Here is a 16,033-nt window from a genome sequence, read left to right on the forward strand (position 1 = left end):
CAGCTCACTAACAAGCAAAATGCAATTAACACTGCATCCTGAACTCTGTCTATACTGAGTTTTTATTAATTCAGGTCATTGTTCCGTTGGAGATATGGCATGCAATAAAAGGCCAAGCATTTAGCAGTTGCTACCATGGGTCTTCAGCTCTACTCTGGAGAAGTTTCCTGACTTCTTAGACTGTTTCTCTCCTGTAATTTGAGGATAATGGTACACTTCTGGGATTTAAATATAACAAGAAGAAGCTGCAATATAAGGAGAGTTCATGTTTGCTGAGCATAGAGTCAGCTCTAAATACTTCATTCAAGTACTTTTAGTTTTTCATATATTCTTTGTCAACTTTACTGGTATAGGAGAATGAATGATTCCACAAAATGTCTAGAACAAAGTTCAATATGGCCTTTAATTAGCATCATATTTGTATGAAACATATGACTGTTAGGTGAACTATAAATGTAATTACTTCAAGTAAGTAAGGCCCTGGAGAGGTACTAGCTCTATGGCTTCAATATCAATGCATGCAGTGATGGTCCAGCTACCTGGAGAAGGGAGCATGCCACTTCTGCCAGGGACTAGAACAAGTACTTCTTGTGGGTAAATTGCAATGGAAACCATGATTTTATATAGCGGATTTCCTATTGTCTTCCCATTACAGTAGAGACTATGAGTGAAAGATGATTCCAGACTTTTAAAGGGGTCAGAATTTGAACCCAGGTTATCTCCTCTGAGCCTTTGGACTCAATTTTATCTTTTGTGGAAGTTGAATTTCCCCTTGATTTCTTTTCTATATTATATGTGCTATTACTAGAGTTTTGCTTGTTGGCCTGTTTCATACTGCTGGATTTCAAACCAAGTGCTTTATACATCTAGGAAATCCCATTGTCAATTAGCTATATCCTCAGCCCACATGAGATTATTTCTAATTTGATTTTGAAGTTGCTTTTCAAAACCTTTCTACATTCTTCATTCTTACTACTTTTGATTTTGTTTGGGATATTCTTTTGTCATTGGTGGTGGTAGTTGTGGTGGTTTGGGGGCTTGAACTCAGGGCCTGGTCACGGTCCCTGAGTATTTTTGCTTAAGGCTAGAACAGTACTACTTTGAGCCAGAGCTCCATTTCTGGTTTTCTGGTGGTTAGTTGGAGATAAAAGTCTCACAAGACCTTCCTTCTGGAGCTGGCTTCAAACTATGGTCCTCAAATCTCAGCCTCCTGAGAACCTGGCTTATTTGGGATATTCTTAGCAATGAACTGCAAATAACAAATTATGATAATGTGATTTGTTTCTATAGTTGGAGATATGCAGACTGATTGGAATCTGCTCCTGAATTTTTAACAAATATCCTGATAAGTAATTATAAGTATAGTATAGCAATAGCATAATCACTTTCATATAAAAAGAATATTTTCAATGAATGTTTATTGAATTAATATTAACTTTCATATTAACCAAGTTAACAAACCTAATTTAATCATCTTAGAAGAACCTTCTACATAAAATGCATGTAGTTAACTAATAATCACACAAGTACATATTTTAAATAGCTTCCATGGTATCTTAAATTCCTTCCATTATATTTAATTTGTTCTCACTGCATTATTTGCTTATTTATTTAATAAACATTTATCTATTATCTAATGCTTAAGGAGAGCATAACATTTCTAAATAAAATAAAGAGTGTTCAAGAATAGCCTTCATTTTTGAGATATTTCCAACTTAGTGACCTAGGATATAAATAAAACTTTCTATTTTCCAAATGTAATGACTGTCTAACTTTGCAATCATTCTGCAAAAGTTACATGGAGAATTAATCAATTAAGTGAAACAGAGTTTGAAGCATGATTGGAAGATTTAGTAAATAGAAACCAAATAGCATCCAGTTACATTTGCCCTTATATAAATTATGACGTCTTATTATAAGAAATATACTTACTCTTGGAAAGAGGAGGTAACAGGAATAGCTCAAATGATACCTAATAATAGGTATATATTTTGGGAGTAGCTAAACAATTAACATGCAATATGAAAACTATATTATTAAAGTTGCATCATTCAAGTGATTTTCATTAAAAAGTATATTTTCAGATTCTTTTTTTTTTTTTTTGGTAGGTTGTGGGACTTGAACTCTAGACTTTGGCGCTGTCCCTCAGCTCTTTAGCTCAAGGCGAGCGCTCTACCACTTGAGCCACAGCACCACTTCTGGTTTTCTAGTGGCTTATTGGAGATTAGCATCTCATGGACTTTCCTGCCCGGGCTGGCTTTGAACTGTGATACTCAGATCTCAGCCTCCTGCGTAGCTAGGATTATGGGCGATTTCAGATTCTCTTGTCCCATAAAAAGAGCAATTAATGTGAGAGGAGTATCTATATTAATGGGCTTCATAGGAACCATTTTATTATCAGGGTGTATCCCATCACATCGGGTTGTGCAGGCATCCCATAATATCAGGTTGTAAACCTCAAATATGTATCATAAAATGTATTTTTAAAAGAAACAAGTAAACTTAAATATAAAGGTAAACTTACTGATGAATTTGTTTGGAATGTAGTTATATAGAATATTATATTTGTTTTGCTGGATTTCAATTGAGCTGTGTTCTGTATTTCATCTGGAAACTCTTTAATCTCATTCCTCCTTCTAGTTTTAATAGTTATGAAAGTGCAGAGGAAACGCACAGCCCATTAAGGCCTCTTGCCCGTGGCCTACATACAACAGTGTCTCAGGCACCTTAAAACTAATGAGGTTTTGAGATGCTTGTATGAAAGGTATTTTTCTGAAGGAAAATTATGTACCCCATCAGATATATTTTCTACCCAGAAAGCAATAGTTTTCTTGTTTAAGTCTGCCTGTCAGGGAATATTTTGAGTGCAGTGATATTTTTAATATCATATTTCACTCAAGAATCTCAAAGTACTTTATAAATAATTACATTATTAATGCTTTTTGTGACCCTTGTGAAGTAGCTAGGGGGAATGTATTATTTATAATCACATTATGGATGGAGAAACTGAGATAAAGGAAGGTTTTGTGGTTTGGTCAAGGTCATGGAATGAGTTACTAGTAGGACTAAAGAGAGGACTCTAACCTTGTGCTCTGGCAGTTCCCAGAGACAAAATTCATTCTTCCTTTTAAAAATCAGGATAATTATAACTAACACTACCATCTTCACTCAGTCTACATCCTCCTTGTTCATCAGTCCTCCTCTGCATTCCTGTCCCTCACTCAGCATGAGGACCTCCCAGGAATGAAGCCACTGGGCTGAGAAATGAAGCACAGAAGAATTGAAAAGACATATGTAAGAACTGACATTTGTTTAAAAATGAGTCTTATTACTTCCTGAGATATGTATCTGAAACAGTCACCTCAGTCTCCCTCAGGGTACTTATCCCCATGCTAAGAGTCTCTATTATAAATTCTGTTCATAAAACCTCTGGCAAATTTTTAGCACATATTTTGATCACAGAGGCTACTACTTAATATTTTATATCACCTAGTGGGGTTAGAAGCAGATGGTCTCAGAGATCTTGTCTGCCTTTAAGATGACTTGACTTAGGAACCTTTGAAACAGTCCCTGAAGGTCACCTTAAAATGATGTTCAGGTTTCTAAGCTGGCCCTTAAAGGGGCTTCAATTGCATGAGTTCCAGTGTGAGGTATAACACTGTAGGGTACAAGTAATGCTTTTACATATGAACAAGCACAGTCTAGGAGCTGCAGATTTATTTCTATTATAATACAAGGTTTACTGCTAAGGGGAGCAAGCCTTACACCTTCTTAGCCTCACCCCTCCTCTCCCTGGGCCCTCACTCAGCATGAAGGTCTCTTGAATCATAGTCTGTGGCATCTTGAATCAGAGATGAAATACTAAGCATGGTAGCACAGGGGCTCATCCTGTCATAATCCTGGAATTTGAAGTGAGACATTCATTTGACCTTGGACAGGAAGGATTCTTAACTTCTCTGCACTTAATTGCTTTGTATTCAAGATATGTGTAATAAGACCTAACTTGTAAGTTTGTCTTATGAATTGCATGCCATATTTTTGATGTCATTTAAATTATGAATTAAATACCATAGCATCCTTTTTACTTCTTCTCTTATTTAGTCAAATTTTCAGTAAGTTGGGACTGGGATCTCACCCCCCAGCATATGATAATTTCCAGTCAGGTCTTTACATTGGATTGCTCATAGACATGTGGAAATACATTTTTTAAAAGATGTGTTCATGTATTGATTAGTATAGACTGCTTTTCATCTATAAAATATTACTGTATTATTATGAATACAATTGTTTTGCTGAGAGCAAATGTTTTATTCCCTTCTGAGTCATTCTGTTTATAGAAGCATGTTTATTCAGTAGACAATAGTATCTTTCTACTTTTTGGCATGTATGTGCATGTTGGTATTAAGGCTTCACTCAGGGCCTGGGCATTGTTCCTTAGTTTTTATGCTTAAGGCTGGTGCTTTACACTTCAACCACAGCTCTGCTTTGGCTTTTTGATAATTAATTGGTGATAAGAGTTTCATGGCTTTTTCTGCTCAGGCCAGCTTTGAACCATGATCCTCAGATCTTAGCCTCCTGAGTATCTAGGATTACAAGTATAAACCAATGGTGCCTGGCTTTTTATTATTGTTATTATTAACATCAGTCTATTACTCTTCTTCCTACAATCTTAAATATCTGTTCAATTTATAGTATTATTCCAAGTGATAAAAGAGAAAAATATCCTGAACAAAATTGGTATCAAATTCAGGAAGAGTTTGTAGGAAAACACCACATTCTTTCATGTACACTGCTTACCAATCTCCAAATAATGAGTTACCCTGGGAGTACCATGGGATATAATTTGTGACATGTGGACTTGGTTATTTGGCTACATACCATGTGGGCCAGAACTCTTTTCTCCTAGAGTGGGTAGAGTCATAGTTATTTATTGTAGTAGTAAAATACAAAGTTACAAAGGATGATGGCCTTGACATAGTGCCCTGGTTATCCAGTCATGCTGCTGACTCATCCCACGTACCTTGTTTGGAACCTTCCTTTGGTATCCAATTCCTACCTCTCCATCCTGAATCATCCAACTTAATGAGCCACTTACCTCACTTTGTCCCTAGAGGCTGTTTCTGGAATTTGTCACAACTGTATGCTAAGGCTCTGTGACACTACCTATGACCCAGTCTCTGTCTAGAGCACCCTTCCCTGCACCCATTATTGTGTTTTTTCTACTCATCTTCAGCTACAGTCTTGAAAGCCCAAGCCGCTCCTTAAGCTGGTCCAACACTGCTTCCATTGTGACTGCTGATACTTGATGGCTCCATCAAACCCCCATCACATAAAACATCCATGTGCTTAGGAAGGCCATGACTATCAGAATTTACATTTTGTCCATTTCTGAATTCCCAAGTTCAGGCAAGGAATGGGGTGGGATTGAGAAGTATTCATATTATGGTAGACAGGAAGCAGAGAGTGAGGGGAAGGATGCCAAGTGCAAGAAGGATTTGCCCCAGTAACCTACTTCCTCTAACTAGATCCCACTTCCTAAAGTTTCTGTAGCCTTCCAAAATGTACAACATATAAGTTTATGGGAAACATTTCATGTTCAAACCCAGGGTAGTAAAAGATGGTTGAATCATGGAAGTACCACCCTTATAAATAGGGTAACTGTCCCTATGAAAGGACTTGAGGGAGAGAATTGAGCCCCTCTGTTCTTTCAGCTCCTCCTATGTGAACATTGTGTCATGATCTGTGAAACAGAGAGCAAGCCTTCACCTGACAGCTTGTCTGCTGGGGCCTTAATCTTGAACTTCTCACCCTCCAATCTTATGAAAAGTAGTTATTTCTGTTTTTCGTAGATTACCTAGAAAGGAGTAACATTGATTGAGATGCACTATGTTCATTAAACTGCTTTTTTAAATGACAACTCCTTTGTACAACTACCTAAAGATAATAAAATAAATTACCTAGTCCAAGGTACTTATTGCTACAGTCATAGGAACAGACAACACATTCATTGACATCTTTCATGAATCTAAGCCAATCTTCACTGTGGTGAGAAGCCTATGGAGATAATCAGTGTTAAGAGTTGGGACCACTACAGGAAGGTCTTCCATGGTCACATTTATGTCAACAGGAGATTTATATCAGAAGACTAGATGTAAGTCAAATTAAGCAGTTGGTGATGGAAGCCAGAATATAACATTTGGGAAGAAGTCTAAAGTCCATATACTTGAATAAAGATAAAACCTTTGCAGTGCGATATGACAGGTATATCTGCCACAGTATGTGATTTTAAATTTTTAAAATAAATCAATGCATATGAAAATAAATCAATGCATATGAAAAATTTACATTAATTACAAGCTAATAAGGAGTGGTCCATAATTGGGCACTGGTGGTTCATGCCTGTAATCCTAGCTACTGAGGAGGCTGAGATCTGAGGTTTGTAGTTCAAAGCCAGCCTGGGCAGGAAAGTCAGTGAGACTGTTATTTCCAATAAACCACCAGAAACAGAAGTGTTGCTGTGGCTCAAGTGGTAGAGCACTAGCCTTGAACTGAAGAGCTGAGGGACATATCCCAGGCTCAGAGCTCAAGCCCCACAAACACCAACAACAGCAGCAACAACCACAAAAAGGGAGGCCATGCCTCCGACTATGGTGGCCCCACAGGGCCTGGGGCACGCAGTTCCTGCTGCCATGGCGCCAAGGTTGCAGTGACTGCGAAGGGGTGGGGGGGGAGGGTGGGAAGGGGGTTGCTGTGGTGGCAGCCGCAGCTGCGCCAGGGCCACAGCATTTCCCGGTGTGGAAGATTAACTCTCTAATAGAATACAATCAAGTGATGGCTTTTTCTTTAGAATTTGAATATGGAGGCCACAGGAACATATGAAATTGATAAGTTAAAAACCAAATTTGTATCCGCTTCGAACAACATGCAATAAAGTTGGGTGTTGAAAACAAAGACGTATTTTAGTAGAAATTCCCCTGTATTATTACTTGGAAAATGTTATCTTTTAAATACGAGGATGAAAATAAAACATGACTTGAAAGATCAGGATGTGCAATAGAAGATCATGTAATTGCGGGAAATGTAGAAGAATTTTGTAAAGATTTCATTTCTAGAATATGGCTGACCTACAGGGAAGAATTTCCTCAAATAGAGGGCTCAACCTTGACTTCAGATTGTGGTTGGGGCTGTACACTAAGAACTGGCCAAATGCTCTTGGCTAAAGGACTCATACAACACTTTCTTGGTGGAGCTTGGACCTGGTCTGATGCACTGAACATTGAAAAATCAGACTGAATCATGGACTTCCCATGCTGTGAAAAAATTTACTACATCTTTTGAAGCATTGCTTTCACGGGAAAGAGAACTCAAAACTCCAACTTTTTCTCTGAAGGAAAAAGTTAAGAAATATTCTGATGATCATGAAATTTCAAATGAAATTTACTATAGGAAAACCATTTCCTGGTTTGGTGATTCCCCATTGGCTCTTTTTGGCTTTCATCAATTAGTGGAATATGGAAAGAAATCTGTGAAAAAATCTGGAGATTGGTATAGACCAGCTGTTGTTGCTCATATTTTAAGAAAAGCAGTTGAAGAAGCAAAATACCCTGATTTACAAGGAATAACTATGTTGCACAAGACTGTATAGTTGTGATATAACTGATGAGCAAAGTGCTTCAATGACTTTTGGTAATGCTGTTGTAATTTTAGTTCCTGTAAGACGTGGTGGAGAAAGAACAAACACAAACTACCTGGAGTTCATGAAGGGTGTCCTAAGCCTTGAAAACTGTGTGGTTATTATTGGTGGCAAACCAAAACAATCATGCTCTCTCAGACCACAAGGAAATAAAATTAGAATTCAACACCAAATGCCACCAAAGAAAGTCCTGTAACACATGGAGGCTGAACAACACACTGTTGAACCACCAGTGGGTCATGGAAGAGATTAGAAAGGAAATTCAAATATTCATGCCATTTAATAAAAATGAACACACAAACTATCAGCTCCTCTGGGACACAGCAAAGGCAGTACTCAGAGGCAAGTTTATAGCTCTGAGTTCCTACATTAACAAATTGGAAAGATCTGAAACTAACAATTTAATGAGGCACCTAAAGCTCCTTGAAAAAGAACAACAAGCTAAACCCCAATCCAGTAGACAGAAACAAATAATTAAAATTAAAACCGAATTAAATGAATTAGAGTCTAAAAAAATATGTAGAAAGAATTAAAAAAACAAAGAGTTGGTTCTTCAAAAAAGTAATAAAATTCACACACCCTTAGCAAATCTTATGAGAAAAAAAGAGAACACATTCAAATAAACAAACTCAGAGATGAGAATGGAAACATCACTACAGAAACAACCAAGATTCAGAATATAATAAGGGGATACTTCTGAAACCTTTATGCTAATAAGTTTGGTATTGACAAATTTCTAGTAAACATTGACATGTCCAAGCTAAAGCAAGATGATTTAAACTAACTTAACAGACCCATATCAAGCACCAAAATAGAAACAGCAATAAAAGACTTCCCACCCAAGAAAAACTCAGGACAAGATGGATTTACAGCTGAATTCTACAAGGTCTTCAAAGCAGAATACACACCAATACTCTTCCATCTCTTCAATGAAATTGAAAGCAAAAATTCAATATCACACTCCTCATATGAAGCCAAAATAACCTATATCCCAAAACCAGGCAAGGACTCATTAAAGAAAGAGAACAATAGACCTAATTCTTTGCTGAATGTTGGCACAAATCTTCTCAACCAAATCTTGGCCAATCGACTTCAAAAACTCATCAAAAAAAATTATACACCACGATCAAACAGGATTCATTTTAGAGATGCAAATCTGGTTCAATATATGTAAAACAATTAATATAATTCATCACATCAACAAGAGCAAGGATAAGAACAACATGATTATCTTCATAGATGCAGAAAAAGCATTTAACAAGATCCAACACCCCTTTATGATGAAAATGCTGGAAGAACTAGGAATCCATGGAATATTCCTCAATATAATAAAGGCTGTATATGACAAACCTACAGCCAGCATTAGACTTAATGGCAAAAAGTTAAAGCCATTTCCTCTAAATTCAGAAATGACACAAGGATGTCCACTCTCTGCACTCCTCTTCAACCTAGTATTAGAATGCCTACATAGGGCAATAAGACAAGATGCAGACATAAAGGGCATGCAAATAGGGAAAGATGAAGTAAAACTCTCCCTCCTTGCAGATGGCATGATCTTGTATTTAAAGAACCCTGTGGACTCCACTCCCAAGTTACTTGAGCTGATTGGAAACTTTGGCAATACTGCAGGGTATAAAATTAACTCTCAAAAATCTATGGCTTTCCTGTATGCCAATAATGAGAAGAGCGAGGCTGAAATTAGGAAAGCAACCCCTTTTTCAATAACCTCCCCCCAAAATAAAATACTTAGGAGTTAACTTAACAAAAGAGGTGAAGTACCTCTATGACAAAAACTTTAAAAACCTGAAAAAGGAAATTAAAGCAGAACTAAGCAAGTGGACAAACCTCCCTGCTCCTGGATTGTGAGGATTAACATTGTGAAAATGGCAATACTGCCAAAAGCTATCTACAAATTCAATGTGATACCCATCAATATCCCAACCTCATTCTTCAAAGAAATAGCAGAAGCAATCCAAAAATTCATATGGGACAATAGAAGACCCCAAATAGCAAAAACAATCCTTTTTAGAAAGAACAGCACTGGAGGAATATCAATTCCAATTACAAACTCTACTACAAAGCCATAGTAATCAAAACAGCTTGGTACTGGCACAAGAACAGATCTGAGGACCAATGGAATAGGACTGAAAACCCAGAAATGAACCCTCAGACCTATAGCCACCTAATCTTTGACAAGGGAGCTAAAGAAATAGAATGGAAGAAAAACAGCCTTTTCAGTAAAAGGTTCTGGCAAAATTGGTTAATCACTTGTAGAAAACTAAAGCTAAATCCATATTTATCACCCTGCACCAGACTCAATTCCAAATGGATCAAAGAACTCGAAATAAAAGCAGACTCCATGAAAACTTTACAGGAATGAATAGGAGAAACTCTTGGCATAGGCCACAGAAACTCCTTGGCACAGGATGAAATTTTCTTAATAGAGAGAGATCCAGAAACACAACAAATCAAAGAAAGATTGGACAAATTGGATTGCATGAAGCTGCAGAGTTTCTGCATGGCAAAGGACATAGCTAGCAAGATAATAGAAAGTGCACAGATTGGGAGAAGATCTTCGCTAGCCATACAATGGACAAGGGTCTCTAAAATATACTTAGAACTCAAAAAACTAAATCCCCAACAACAAATCCTCAAAGAAACAACTGCCCAAATAATAAATGGACTAAAGACTTAAAGAGAGACCTCTCTGAAGAGGAACTAAGAATGACCAATAGACACATGATGAAATGTTCAACTTCTCTAGCCATAAAAGAAATGCAAATCAAGACACCGTTGAGATTCCACCTCACCCCAGTTAGAATGGCTATAATCAAGAAATCTAGTAATAACAGATGCTGGAGGGGATGTGGCCAAAAGCGAACCCTACTGCATTGTTGGTGGGAGTGTAAATTTGTTCAACCACTCTGGAAAGTAATATGGAGGTTCTTCAAAAGACTCAATATAGAGTTCACGTATGACCCAGCAATTCCACTTTGGGGCACTTACCCAAATGACCATAAACAAGGTCATACCAAAGCTACCATCACAGCCATGTTTATTGGAGTATTATTTACGATAGCTAAAATATAGAACCAACCCAGATGACCTTCAGTAAATGAAGGGATCAAGAAATATATTCATACAATGGAATCCTATGCCTCCATCAGAAAGAATGGCATTGCTTCATTTGTTAGGAAATGGAAAGACTTGGAAAAAATTATGTTAAGTGAAGTAAGCTAGGCCCAAAGAAACATAGGTTCCATGATTTCCCTTGTTTGCAATGACTAGTACAGGTCTCAGACAAGCAGAGGTCAAAGGCTATGTATATATGACCATATGAAATAATTGTAAGCAAAATGTACCCCAAAACAAAGACACAAGTGTTTTTTTCTTTCTTGCTAGTGTTTTTAATGTACTTACAATGCACTATGTGATTCTTTTGTTTCTTTAGTATGTTCTTCCCCCAGGGTATAACCCCTGTTTTCACTGGATTTGATCCCAGTGTTCTGCATCTTGTATGGACATTTTTGTAATTTGAGGAGGGGAAGGGATATTGGGGAATGCTTAAATGGGGATGCATCCTGACTCATTGTGACAAGGAGATGTACAGGACACTAAGTTGAAAACGAACTTTACAATATCGGGGTGAGGGGGTGATAGGAGTTGGGGAGGTGGGGAGGGAAAGGATGGCAGGGGATAAACAAAGGAGGAGGTAACAATGCTCACTATGAAATGTACTCATTACCCTACTCATGTAAATGTAAACCCTCTGGGCAACAGTTTTACAATATATATATTTAAAAGAAAAAAAAAGAAAGAAAAAGAAAGGAGTGGTCCATAAAGTTGGGGTTAAGTCCTCTCAATTTAGCACCTTAAATTCCACTATCTTTTAGGATGCCTCCACAGTAGTTAGTTTTAATTATTAATGTATCTATTGAAAGCTAATTTATTTGTCACATGAATGTTGAATATCAAGGATATTTCATGTATTCTTAGTGTTGGTTTCAGAGCTTACATAGTAAGTTCTCTACTAATGTGTGTATGTGTGTGTGTGTGTGTGTGTGTGTGTGTGTGTGTGTGTGTGTGTGTGTGTGTGTGTGTGTGTGTGTGTGTGTGTGCTTTCTCTTTTTGTAATCTCAAGTCTTTGGTAGGGAAATGAATGAGTGGAGAATATTCACTTTTACAAAATCTGTTACTAGGGCATTTTAGCTTAAACAAGCCTTAGGTTTCTTATAAAAACTCACTGTAAATCTCCCAATAGGCTTCTGCTTTTCCCCAAAGTGCTAGCCAATTATTAACAGATTCTGACATTTCCAGGGCTTTTTGCCTCTGAGTCAAACCAGGATCAAACTGCATCTAAGACACATGTGGTATTTCTTGAATTTTAATTTATAAACTTGTCTTTCTATGCATCTATAATATGTTTGAGCAATTTCAGAGGCATAAATGACAAAAAGATAAATGAATGTAAAGGCAAGGGTTAAAGAGCTCAGTTATAAAAATCAGACATAATGAAGCAACATAGAAGCATGATTAGAGAGAGAAGCTGAATGCTAAGGGCAGACAAGCATCTAATACCAAAAGGAGGCTAGAAATGTTTCTACAGGAGGTTCTGGCTAAAACCAGATTTGTAAAACAAGTCAGTATTCATACAATACCAAAAAGAGAAAGGGGTTTTCTGGCAGAAAACATAATGCTTTTGAAGGCAAACAATATAAAACAGGAAAGTTCTCCCAAATGATTATGCATACATATGTATATCAGACATGCATATGACATAACTTATAGCTATCCTCGTAGTGTTATACAAATCAGCGTATAAAACATAAAATTCCAAAGAATGAATTTTCTGGTGGTAATAGGATTTGAACCCATGTCTCATAAATGCTAGGCTGGTATAACACAGATAATCTTTCCATCCAGGCCTGTTTCACGGTCTGTTTTCAGGACAGGGTTTTACTTCCCATCCAGAATCATGTCTGAGCTTCAATATCCCTGCTTTTGAGACTTGCCATCATTGCTAGATCACAGACACATGTCTTCACCTCTAGCTCCCCTCCATGGAGACAGTCTTGTGAAATTTTCTGCCTTCTATGTAACTTGAGATGATAGGTGTGTGCTACTGCACTCTGTAATAGGTTGAGAAAGGCTGTACAAAATATTCTGCCCCACCGGCCCTGATCCATTATGAATTCCTATTCTCAACCTTTGAGTTGCTAGGATAGCAGATGTGAGTCATTGGCTCCAAGTTAAAAGTGTACATCAAAATGTGTAGTCCACATTTATTATAAATCTCAGTGGCTTGGTGAATCCACTGACCTTTCTTAGTTTGACAGTTGCTCTCTCACTTTATACTCTTCTTTTTGGAACATGTTCTTTGGCTCGCCTTGGCACACTTTTTCCAGAAAGAGCTATGTAGTAGAATTTTTCACCTTGGTATCCCTTACAGTCTTTTGCATATCTTCTAAATTCTGTTATTTCACAAAAACAGTCATAGGTAATACACAAACAAACCGGGATGGCTCCGCAACAATATAGCTTTATCCATGGATGTCAAATTTTGAATTTTGAATATATATATATATATATATATATATATATATATGGGTTATGAAATATGATCGCTTCTGATCTTTTCTTCAACCATTTGGAAAAAATGTAGAAACCTTTGTTAGCTTGAGGGTTTGTATAAAATCAAGGAACCAGCTGGGTTTGACACCAAAGAAAATTACTATACTTGAGGGTTGAGAGTCAGATTCTGAATACATGGAGGCACACTCCCAACTCTCATCCTGCATAGCTGTGTTATCTTGACAACATGAGAGAGAGCTTAAGAGCTTGCTGAAGGATACTTCCCTAGAATTACTAAGAACCATTCAAAGTTTTTTAAACAAGATAGTGAATGGGCTCTACCTACTGGAAAAGTCTTTCTGTCTGGAATGTTGATCTTAGACTAGAGCAAATAAGAGGGTAGAAAGGGTGAGGAGGTAGGAAGAATATGGACCACTTTTCATTCATCAAGTTAGCTTTTTCTGAAATAGAAATACATGTCACATTGAACCTAAGATATGTACGTCTAATTGTGTTCATGTGTATGTACTATGGTTACTGTGTTTTGTTCTAGCTTCATTTAAACATATACTGTGTTTCCCATTGCAAATGAATAAAAGGTCAAGTATACACAATGACCTTGTGGAAATGGTATGTGATAGGCCTGAATTCTGAACCTGTTTATAGCAGATAGCTAGGCTTTTTGTAAAGTGTTTTTACCAGGAGCATAGACCATCTGTTTCCTTTAGTGATACAGTATCTCAGTCTACATTGTGGTTCCAAATGAATAATGGAGATTGGTTTTTATACGTCAGCTTTATCTGTTGCAGCAATGATTAATAACCCTATGGCCAACCTTGCTTACAAAAAGAGAGAAAGCATGGGGAAACAATTTTGTATCTGAGTGAGATGAATCTAGATTTTGCAAGGAAGATGAAAGTCAATTCAGCTGATGCCAAGGGGTGCAAAGCTTTTCTGTGTTGTGCTGTAAGGGAAAGACATTGGGCATCAGCTCCTACATGGCTCAGGATGGAAACTAGGTTCAAAATATGGCTCTTGTATAACCTCAACTAAATCAGTTCTCATCTCTGAACTTTCATTCCATCATGTGAATTAGAAAAGTTTAGATACATTGCAGGATTTGAGTGAGGCTTAGTTACATATGTATATGATCAAGAACATAGGAAGTTATCATCTTCATTAATATGCTTTTAGCAGAATTATTGTTGGAATGATATATGAAGTATGTTCATGATACCAATCTAACTCATAAAGTTCTCCACACCATACATTAACACTTGATTATAGCTGAATGACCTCTATGTTTTTTGAAGCTTATTTTAATTGTTTTGTTTTGTTTTGTTTTAATATTACTTAACTCCTCAGTACTGCTTTGCCACTTCTAAACTTCCCCTCCCTTGTCTTCATCAACATCATATTCTTTTGTTTTTATTCCTGCATCTTCCATATAACTTCAGTCTCATTGCTGTAAGAACTGCCCTTAAAGAGGATGGCATTGGTAGTGCACTGGTGGCTCATGCCTGTAATCCTAACTACTCAGGAGACTGAGATCTGAGGATCACAGTTCAAAGCTAGCCTGGGCAGGAAAGTCCTTGAGACTCTTATCTCCAATAAACGCCTAGAAAACCTTAAATGGCACTGTGGCTCATGCAGTAGAGCACTCGCCTTGAGCTGAAGAGCTGAGGGACAGCGCCCAAACCCAGAGTTCAAGCGCCAAGACAGACCACCACCACCCCAAAAAAAGAAAGGAGGACAGCATTGGATACTTCCTTGAGTCTCATATACAAATGGAGGCTCTCCCTAGCTAAGACATTCCTTGCACTTTCAAATAAACTTTCTTTGTTTCCTTAAAACAAAGGAAGGAGGAAGGAAGAGATGGAGGGAAGAGGGAAAGAAGGGAAGAAAGGAAGGAAAGAAGGGAGAAAGAGGCTGAGGTCTGGAGCATCATAATTTGAAGCCAGCCTCTATAGAAAAATCTGTAAGACTCTCTAATTAATTAGCAAAATGCCCCACTGGAAGGCTATCCCAGCTAGTAGAGTGCCAGCTGTGAACACAGAAGCAAAGTAAGAGAAAGAGGTCCTGAGTTCAAATTGTAGTGTTCAACAAAGGGTAGAAAAAGTTGGATCTCTTCAAACAAGGCTTAGTCTTAAGTCATTATGTTTCTTTCTTGTGGGCTAATTCTAGAGATTCTACTTATGCCCACAGCTTCAAACATCATTACAACATAGATGACTCACAGTACAGATCTCTAATGGAAAAATCCCCTTTGTGCTCTGGACTTGATTAAAAGTAACAATGATAACTCTCCTCTAATAATTAATATGACAATTTATCCCCACAGCTGATGATTTTCCTGTGCTTGTCTTTTATGTTACATGCTGCCTTTGACACCTGCAGCTCTCTCATCCCACATATCCACCTATTAGGTTTTTCTACATCTTATAACATTGACACTTTGTATTAGCTGTTTTATGGTTGAGATCTGCCCTGTGCATTGCAGAAAGCTTTGTATCCTCTTTGGTATTTGCACTTGAGATGCCCTCAGTACCTGTTCATCCAGACCTGATGACTGAGATCTACTCTGGACAGACAATAAACTCCTGCTGAAAGCCACAGACTACCTATTGTTCTCCATATCTTCTTCATCATACAAACACATTTCTATGTTCTTTCTCCTGGGGGATTGCAGTAGACTTCTCAGTAGGTACATATATCTGCCCCACTTCTTTTTTTATTTACTTTATTGTTATTATAAAGATGATGTACAGA

The 16,033-nt window shown here is 37.4% G+C and overlaps 1 pseudogene; it reads left to right on the forward strand.

The window, feature by feature from the left end:
• Nucleotides 1-6,856: 6,856 nt before the first annotated feature.
• Nucleotides 6,857-7,889, forward strand: LOC138804967 (cysteine protease ATG4C pseudogene; annotated as a pseudogene).
• The last annotated feature ends 8,144 nt before the right edge of the window (nucleotides 7,890-16,033 follow it).

This window comes from Dipodomys merriami, unplaced genomic scaffold, assembly GCF_024711535.1.
Source record: "Dipodomys merriami isolate MVZ:Mamm:240054 unplaced genomic scaffold, mDipMer1.0.p SCAF_38, whole genome shotgun sequence".
Lineage (NCBI taxonomy): Eukaryota > Metazoa > Chordata > Mammalia > Rodentia > Heteromyidae > Dipodomys > Dipodomys merriami.